Here is an 8,612-nt window from a genome sequence, read left to right on the forward strand (position 1 = left end):
CCCGGTCCCATTTTACAAGATTAATTTGTTCAAATATGTTTAGAATTAATAAAACATGATTAGTGGATTTTAATTATATAAAACGAACCAAGAAATCGGATCCAAAATGTCCAAAAATGATTAATGGGCATATTTGGGCTCAGATGGTTCGGAAGGTTCGAACCCAAGCCCTATGGGGATCAGATGGTATGAAGAGATCAGAACCAGCGAAAGAGTTCGGAAGCTACGACACGTTCGGAATGTCCGAAGTGCGATAAGAGCTTTTGATCATAGTTAGTTCATGCGCCTTTTGATGTGTCATTCATGTTTGAACACGTAGTTGCATGTAGGGGATCGGAAATTCCGAAGTAGGGATCAGAGCTTCCGATCGTGACAGTTCGAAACATGGCATGCATGCAGAGATCGGAACGTTCGATCAGGAGTTCGGAGCTTCTGATCTCTGTCAATAAATAATCGGGTCCGAGGATCAATTTTGTGCACCAAAATCACCACTCCTCCTCTCGTTTCTTAGGACATTTTAGGGGTTTCTAGCCTTACTTGGCATGGGTGGGGTCTTGGCATGGTGTTTGGAAGTTGTAGCGGAGTTGTGCCCAAGATCTAGGGCAATAGGCATCAATAGGCTAAGGACGGACAAAGGTATTCTCGAGATCTTATAAATAGTTTGGGAGTATTTAATAGATTAATTGAGGCTTTTAGAGCATTATGAGTAATACATTATTTACCATGAACTGTAGTAATGGAATGTAGATGCTGAAATATCTAGGACATTTATTAAGGTGCGAAAGTATTGTTGAAGATACCCTGACTGAATATGCATGTATTATGTGTTGCATTATTTATATGGCATGATTTTATCTAAATATATTATGTCACGTTATTATTCTTCATTCATGATCATCTTGAGCTTGTAACCTTGTAATATCCTATAGTAGGATTCTCACCCTACCTTGTTAGTGGATGGGTTGACACGAATTGTTAGTGGATGGGTTGACACGTAGATTCGTGATCAGGTCACCTATATCCATTGTCGGGTATGTGAGCCATCTCTTGGTGCGATGGGGCAGAGTACTACACCTAGGGCCCGAGTCTTTTTGTAACGCCCCACTGTATCAAGACGTGTCTTTTTAGCGTGCTTATGTCCTCACTCACACGCACCCTGGAAAACTTCCCAGGGGTTCACCCATCCTATAATTGTTCCAAGTCAAGCACGCTTAACTTTGGAGTTCTTATGTGATGAGCTTCCGAAAAGAAGATGCACCTTCTTGATATGAGTTGTACATATCAAATCTTTTGTACCTCTCATTCCGGTGTGGGATCGGTTCATTCATGTCACCCGTCGCCCATTCTTTGGTGGGGTTTCCATCTTTCAGGTTTTAACCACCCATATTGTAGACCATGTACCGCCCTAGGACTTTTTGGCTCCGGGTGTCACACTTTTCTTGACTAGATATTCTTGACCTCGAGTCTTGGTAACCCATACACTTGCATTCATGCTCATATAATATTTTTATACTCATGCTCTCGTACTAAGTGTAGTTCGCTCACGTCCATGTTTTTATGTTTCTTGGAGACCTCATTAGACGGGGCAGTTGCAGGTAGTTCTCTCGGGGATTTTGAGATTAGGTGGTGACCAAGGCAGAATGACAGTGTTAATCACTAGGTTTTATTTTACTTGTATTAAGTTAATTCGATTAGGTTGTATTATTTTTGGTTTTTTTACCGATTGTATTTTGCCGGTTTAGTAATTTGAATTGTTTTCGCAGTTACTCTGATTATGTTTATTACAGTTTAATTGCATGCTTAAGTTTTTGATTAGTAGGTGATCACGGAGCGGATCACTATAACTATCATTAGCTCAAATTGGTACAGAATCCCCATATTATTTGGAATGAATAAATAACATGAGCCCACGAAGAACAACATGATGTTTGCAAAAATATGTATTGTAGTAGCCCGACTACTAATCAAGCTAATATACTGTCTAAACATGATTAAGTGATTCTCATTTGAGTTTAAGGAGTTGATAATCGGATTCAGAACGATCATAAATTGTTCCAAGGGTTGGGATAGTTCGAAAGCTTCAAAGAGTAGTTTGGAACCACCAAAGTTGTTCGGAAGCCGGAGTTGGTGATTGATACGTATGTTTTTGTGCATTATTTTGTGCTATTTTTGAGTCGATTTTGCATGTTTTTGTTGTGTCTCATGATTGTTTTTTGTTTTTTTTATTTATTATTTCATGCCTGTGGTCTACATTTCATTTTCCTTGGTTTGAATGAAGGTACAATGATTAAATCAAGAATTTGGAGCAAGAGAAGAGCCGCAAGATGAATTACGGAGCACCAATGATCAAAAATTTATTTTTAATGCTATAGAGATCTAAATCCAATCTGCACCGTTCAAAATGAAGTTCAAGATGTATGAAGCTGGTGTCCAAATTTCGGCTCGATCCGACAGCTAGAACTCTAGATATGAATTTTTAAAAACGTTGCACGCTGGGAAGAAAATTTCTCGCCCCAGCGGCAACTTCTTGCGCTGGGGCGAGAACTGTACATGTGATGGGAAAAAACTTTTGGGACAGAAAATATCTCGCTGGAGCGCAACTTCTTGCGCTCGAGCGAGAGATCGCATAGAATCAGAAATTTTAATTTTCGAAAATTAAAACTCTCAACTTTTCGGGCTTTATTTCTTGGGTTTCAAAGACATATAAATAGAAGATATTCAGATGTATAAAGGAGGAGAGAAAGCAGGAACAAGGAGGACGGCTAGGGCGTGGGATATTGAAGACTAGGAACATTGCTCCATTCTAATTTCTTCTTCTTTCTTATTCTTTATTTTATTTTTGAATTATATTTTCATTTATTGAATAGTTTTCTTCAACCAAGACCATGATATTGGGTCGAACTTAATTTATGTTTGAGACTTGGTTACATGTTTGAGAATTTGGATATTTTCATTTATTGATTGATGTTAATTTGTTTAATATTTTTTGTGAAAAGTTTGCGCACCTAGTCACATGTGTGTTGATTAATCACAAATCGAAAGATGATTGATTAAAGATAGCTTCAAAAATATCAATCAACATATGGTTAAACCGGCTAGAAATAGTATTTGGTTTCAGTATGCGGTTTTATGTGAAAACTGAATTTTCATAAATATTGAATGAGTTTGAGTTTGATTAGAATTAATTAGAAATAATTATTCCGTCAAAATTTAATAGGTTTAGCAATTCTAGAAATAGATTGTTGAATAATATAGGAAAATTCATTGTGATTGAAATAAACATGATTTTCAGTCTGTGCCATGTAGATGCATAAATTAATTCGATACATGCGTGTGTCTTGGTTGTCTCGTTTTTAATTGAATTTATTGTTGAACTCTAGTTGTTAGATAGTTTCATAATTATTTATTATTTTAATTCTTATTTTTATTCAAATTATTGCCTCTCTTTATTATTTTTGTCTAGATTAAGTTAAATAATCAAATCTTGAGAATTAACTATAATCTCTGTGGGATCGATACTTGGACTCGTTGTCCACTTACTATTACTTGGCCTAGTATACTTGCTAGTTGATAACGAATTTAGCGGTCAAGTTTTTGGCGCTGTTGCCGGGGACTGTTTATAGTTAATATTAGGATAGATTATTTGCTTGAGAATAGACATTTTATTATTGTTATTTATTTATTAATTATTATTAATTTTATTTTTTTTTACTTGTGAGGTGTTTGGGGATGGATCATCGACAAGTGTTTAGTGATACGGTGATTTTCTGCTTATAGACTTGGACTAGAGTGTTGTTATCGCTAGGTTGCTTATTCTGAGGTACGGACGTACTATCCAAGATAGTCTGATTAAGTATGCATGTTTTATGTTTGCATGGTTTATATGATATGACTTATGTGCATTTATTATGTCTCGATTATTATGCTGAATGCATTATCACATTGAGCCTACACCTTAATATTACCAGTAGTGGGGTTGCTCAGCCCCGAGGTTTTTGTGGATGGATGCCATGGTTTTGTGTTTGAAGAATTCACTTATTTCTTATGGTATGGGAGTAACTCTTGATGCGACGTCCGAGTGTATCACATACCATGACGCTATTTGTTGAGCAAGAGTTTCTATTGTGATAGTTTTACGGTACCTGATCATTTGTATTTAGCATTCATAGCACGTGTATATTCATATTTTGGTACTGAGCGTTGTTAACTTACATACTCGGTTTTGGTTCTGGACACCCCATTCTAGGGGGCAAGACTTAGGTTGGACGGACCGGGTGGTAGCGGTCGTTGATCACCAACAGGATAGATTGTACTGTACCAGGTTTTCCTTTATGGAGTTCAGCATTACGTTTCAATTGGGTTGTAATATGATGAAACTTAAAATTAGTAATTGATTATATGTTAAAATTTGTATTTTAAAACTTTAGTTTCATTAAAATTATAAAGTTATATTATTTAGTGTTATGTGTTTATATTTAAATTTTTTACTTAAAATGTTGTATTTTATAGTTTATGCAAGATTGGTAAAAATAAAATTACTCAAGCTGCAAAGGTCATATTGGAGTAATTTAAAATTATGTAGAATCACTGATGAGACATCTATAACTTTGTATAAGACAAGAAGTTCCAAAAAAACTAACTAAAATGATCAAAATATGCAAATACCAAAATGTTAACAGATTTACTTTTACTATTACCAGCTTGTGGTAAGAATATCATAACGTTTTCACCTTTTATCCAAATTAGGTGATCCAAAAGGCCAAACTAATCTACAGGAAATTTTCTTTGTGGTTTATGTTGTATTTAAAGTCCAATTTGGTGCTTAAAGTCACCAAATATGCCAATTATAGTAGGATCATGACATTGAAATTAACGGAGACAACAAGTTACCAAATTTACTATTTGACATTTATGGAATCTTGAACTTTTGCTCTCATTTGGCCTATAAATAGAGGTGTTGTATTAGCTTTACAGGGAGGAGAAATCATTTGTAAAATAAATTTTGCGTATATAAGTGTGAGAATAAAAGTTTTACTGTGAACATTTCTCAAGTTCAAGTATGAATTTTTCTATATCATTATTTTTGAGGTTTATGTTGATGGCAAGCTAAATCCATTAATTTCAAGGTGAAAAGGTTTCATTATTGGTCAAGTAAAATTTTTTATATTTTTGTATATTCTTCCTTTATTTATTTTCTTTTTACTAATTAATAATTATATGTAGGTATAATTTAGAATGATTTATTGTTATATATTTACATCAAATACTTGGTACCTTAAAAGTGGTTACCTTGATTTGTTGTTTAATATGATACAATAAATACTACATTATTATATATTGTAATTATGTATGTATGTATGTATGTATATATTTATATATATTAAAATCTAGTTATAATTAAATTATATATTTTATTTAGACGATAGCATGGCTCTATCGGTTGTTCTAAATGAAATATATAGTTTAATTGACTTAACACTAAAATTTACTTTTATTGCAACCAACATTTACTTTATCACATCTAATATTTACTTTTATCGCATCTAACATTTTAAGTCATATATTTTGTTTAGAAAATAGCGTGACTCTATCGGTTGTTCTAAATGAAATATTTTGATTTAATCTAACATTTAATTTTATGTAAATTTATATTTATTCATTTATATATATAATTATGGGTACCATGTATTAAATATTGGTTAATCTGATATTTATATAGTGGGAACTATATTATATGATGTACTTGTTTAAATATTTAATAGTTCTTATAGGACCAGTGTTATAGTAGTTTCTTTTATTTATTTTTGTTAAACAATCTTAAACAAACCAATAGCGAACCTTTGAGCCTTGACAGTTTTATAATTTGTGCACTTAAATTTTATAAAAATCTTTCCATCTATAATCTATAATTATTAATTTTAAACTATAGCGACCCAACTCGGATCCGTTACTAATCAGAAGCTAATTAAGCATGCATTTAAATTAAGCAAAATATAATCAAAATTAACATTCGAAAGGTAAATAATCTAAGATCCAAATACAGTCGGCAGAATACAACCGACAGAAAACCCATAAATAAACACTGAATAATACGACCAAATTGAATAGTGTATCAAAATCCCTAACAACTAAGAGAAACTCACTGGAACCCTAAATATTGTTCTCCGCCCTACCGCGAATCTCCGGCATCGCTCAATATGAGACATGCCCCGTTGAATAGGGTGTCCAAAAAATACCAAAATACTGGACGTGAGTGACTACGCTCAATACAAAAGCAATGATATATAAACAAATATGAAGCATGCAAATGGATTTAAAACCCAAAAAAACTCAGTCTGCTCAGGGGCGCCAAAGAATATACAGTACCGTGCTGGAGAGCTAATCCGTGGGGTACTCGTATACTCCCCATCACCGTAGCGTCAGTATCCGCCGTCGCGGCGTCTCCCGGTGATAGACAAAACCATACGGAGCCAGCCTCCCCACCTGACCCACCTCTCACGAGATGCAGTCTAGTGTAAAATCATGTAGGTGCTAAAGTGGTAAAACATGGTATATACAAAGCACATACAAATGCAACATATAAGATCATATATCATGCCGGCTATCTCGGTCAGTACTTACGTACCTCTATCACAGTAGGCAAAATCCTAGTAACACTGCCTTAGGTTCTATGCCTACAAGTCAATATTATCCGAGTCACTACTAATGTTCTAAAAGACTTAACTAAGCTAACAGATAATCCCTAAAGCTATTAAGGACCCAAAGTTATACCTGCGTCTGTCGTCAGCCCTTTGTTGTTGGAGTCCCAAGTCCTGGACATAGCTCCGACATGACTCTTGGAATGCCTCGCAAACTTCCGAGTTAAGCCTAGAAGGCTAGGAACCGCCCAAAAAGGACTAAAAGAAAGAGAATAAAGATGGGAAAGGTGCAAGGAAAGGAGCTCTTGGATACCATATTTATAGAGTGAGTTCAGATGGTCCGATCCCTACCTTTGGATCGTCCGATCTTTGCATGTGTGACACTTGCCCCTGCCAGTACTTTGGATCATCCGAAGATGGACTTCAGATCGTTCGATCCAAATATTACGTCATTCGTGATGTCACCAACTCGGACACCTGGCTTGGCCCAGTTTGGATTGTACGAACCCTTACTTCGAGCATTCGAACTCCCATAGCTGGCCAATCAGATTTCATTTCTTATCTTATCTTATGCAAAGGAGATCGGATCGTCCTATCCCCCTTCGGATCATCCGAACCCTGCCCTTCCGAACTGGATCAGTGCCTCCGAACTCCACCCCTTCGGATGGTCCGATCCTAGAGTTTGGACCATCCGATCCATCCTAGAGCATGCGACTCGTTCGCAACATATTGCCTCAGCAAGGATACATGGAACACATCATGAAAGACAAAAAGATAAGGTGGCAAGGCTAAACAATAGGCCACATCTCCAACTTTCTCAGGAATCTCGAATGGTCCTATGAATCTTGGCGATAACTTGACCTTAAGCCCAAACCTCATCACTTTTCGAATCGGTGCAACCCTCAGAAAAACATGCCCTCCTGACTAGAACTGCAACGGTCTACTATGTATGTTAGCGTAGCTAGACTATCGATCTTGGGCAGCCTTGATCCTCCGCCTGATCAACTATACCACATCAGTCATCTGCTGGAGTACCTCCGGACCTTCAACATGACGACATCAATGTCCATACAAAGCCTCGAACGGTTTCATGCCGATACTGCGATGATAACAATTATTATACGCAAAATCAACCAACGCCAGATGGCCATGCCAATCTGGACCAAAATCCATCACCGTAGTTCTAAGCATATACTCAAGAGTATGAAACGACCTCTCAGTATGTCCATCGGTGTGGGGACCTCGGGTGCTAATCTCAATTCTTAATCGCAATAAATATTAATATCATACTTAATCCAATATGACTTACAAGTAATCAATCGGATCTAGCAAGAAAAAGATTAAGCCATAAAATTTTATTTTTTTAAAAAAAACCTGGCCTCGCTCGAGCGCATGTTCAGGCACTCGAGCGAGCAAAGCTCGGGTCAGAGCCATCCTTGGCCTTGCTCGAGCGCAGGTACTGGCGCTCGAGCGAGCCTTGTGCTGCCCGAAACCATAAAATTGGTACTTCTGCTGTCAAAATGTAGTTCTAAGGTGTAGTTCAACAAATAACCATCTCAAACTAATTCTAAAAGATCTAAACTCAACATTCAATATAGAACATGAAGTTTTTAACATTCTAATCTCATACATGATTTCAACAATGCAATACCATAAACTCAATTCTGGTTTCCTATTCTTAAACAATTCTAACACTATCAATACAAGGATATGATATCAAATAGAAATCTCTAATTCTTATCCCGAGTCTCCACTTCTAAATCTTTCAATATTGAGCTATCTAGGCCAAGTCTGACTCGCTCATGCTCCAACCTGAGGCAATGCACACATAGAAGCAAATCAATAGCCGGATAACTCCGGTGAGAATAAATCTCAGTATGAAAGGCATGTATATAAAGCATGTAAATATATCAGTCAAGTCTCCTGCTATAAAAAAATCTTTAGAAGGACACACATACCACTTATATAAGCATA

This window comes from Henckelia pumila, chromosome 4 (assembly GCF_033568475.1).
Source record: "Henckelia pumila isolate YLH828 chromosome 4, ASM3356847v2, whole genome shotgun sequence".
In the NCBI taxonomy this organism is placed as follows: domain Eukaryota; kingdom Viridiplantae; phylum Streptophyta; class Magnoliopsida; order Lamiales; family Gesneriaceae; genus Henckelia; species Henckelia pumila.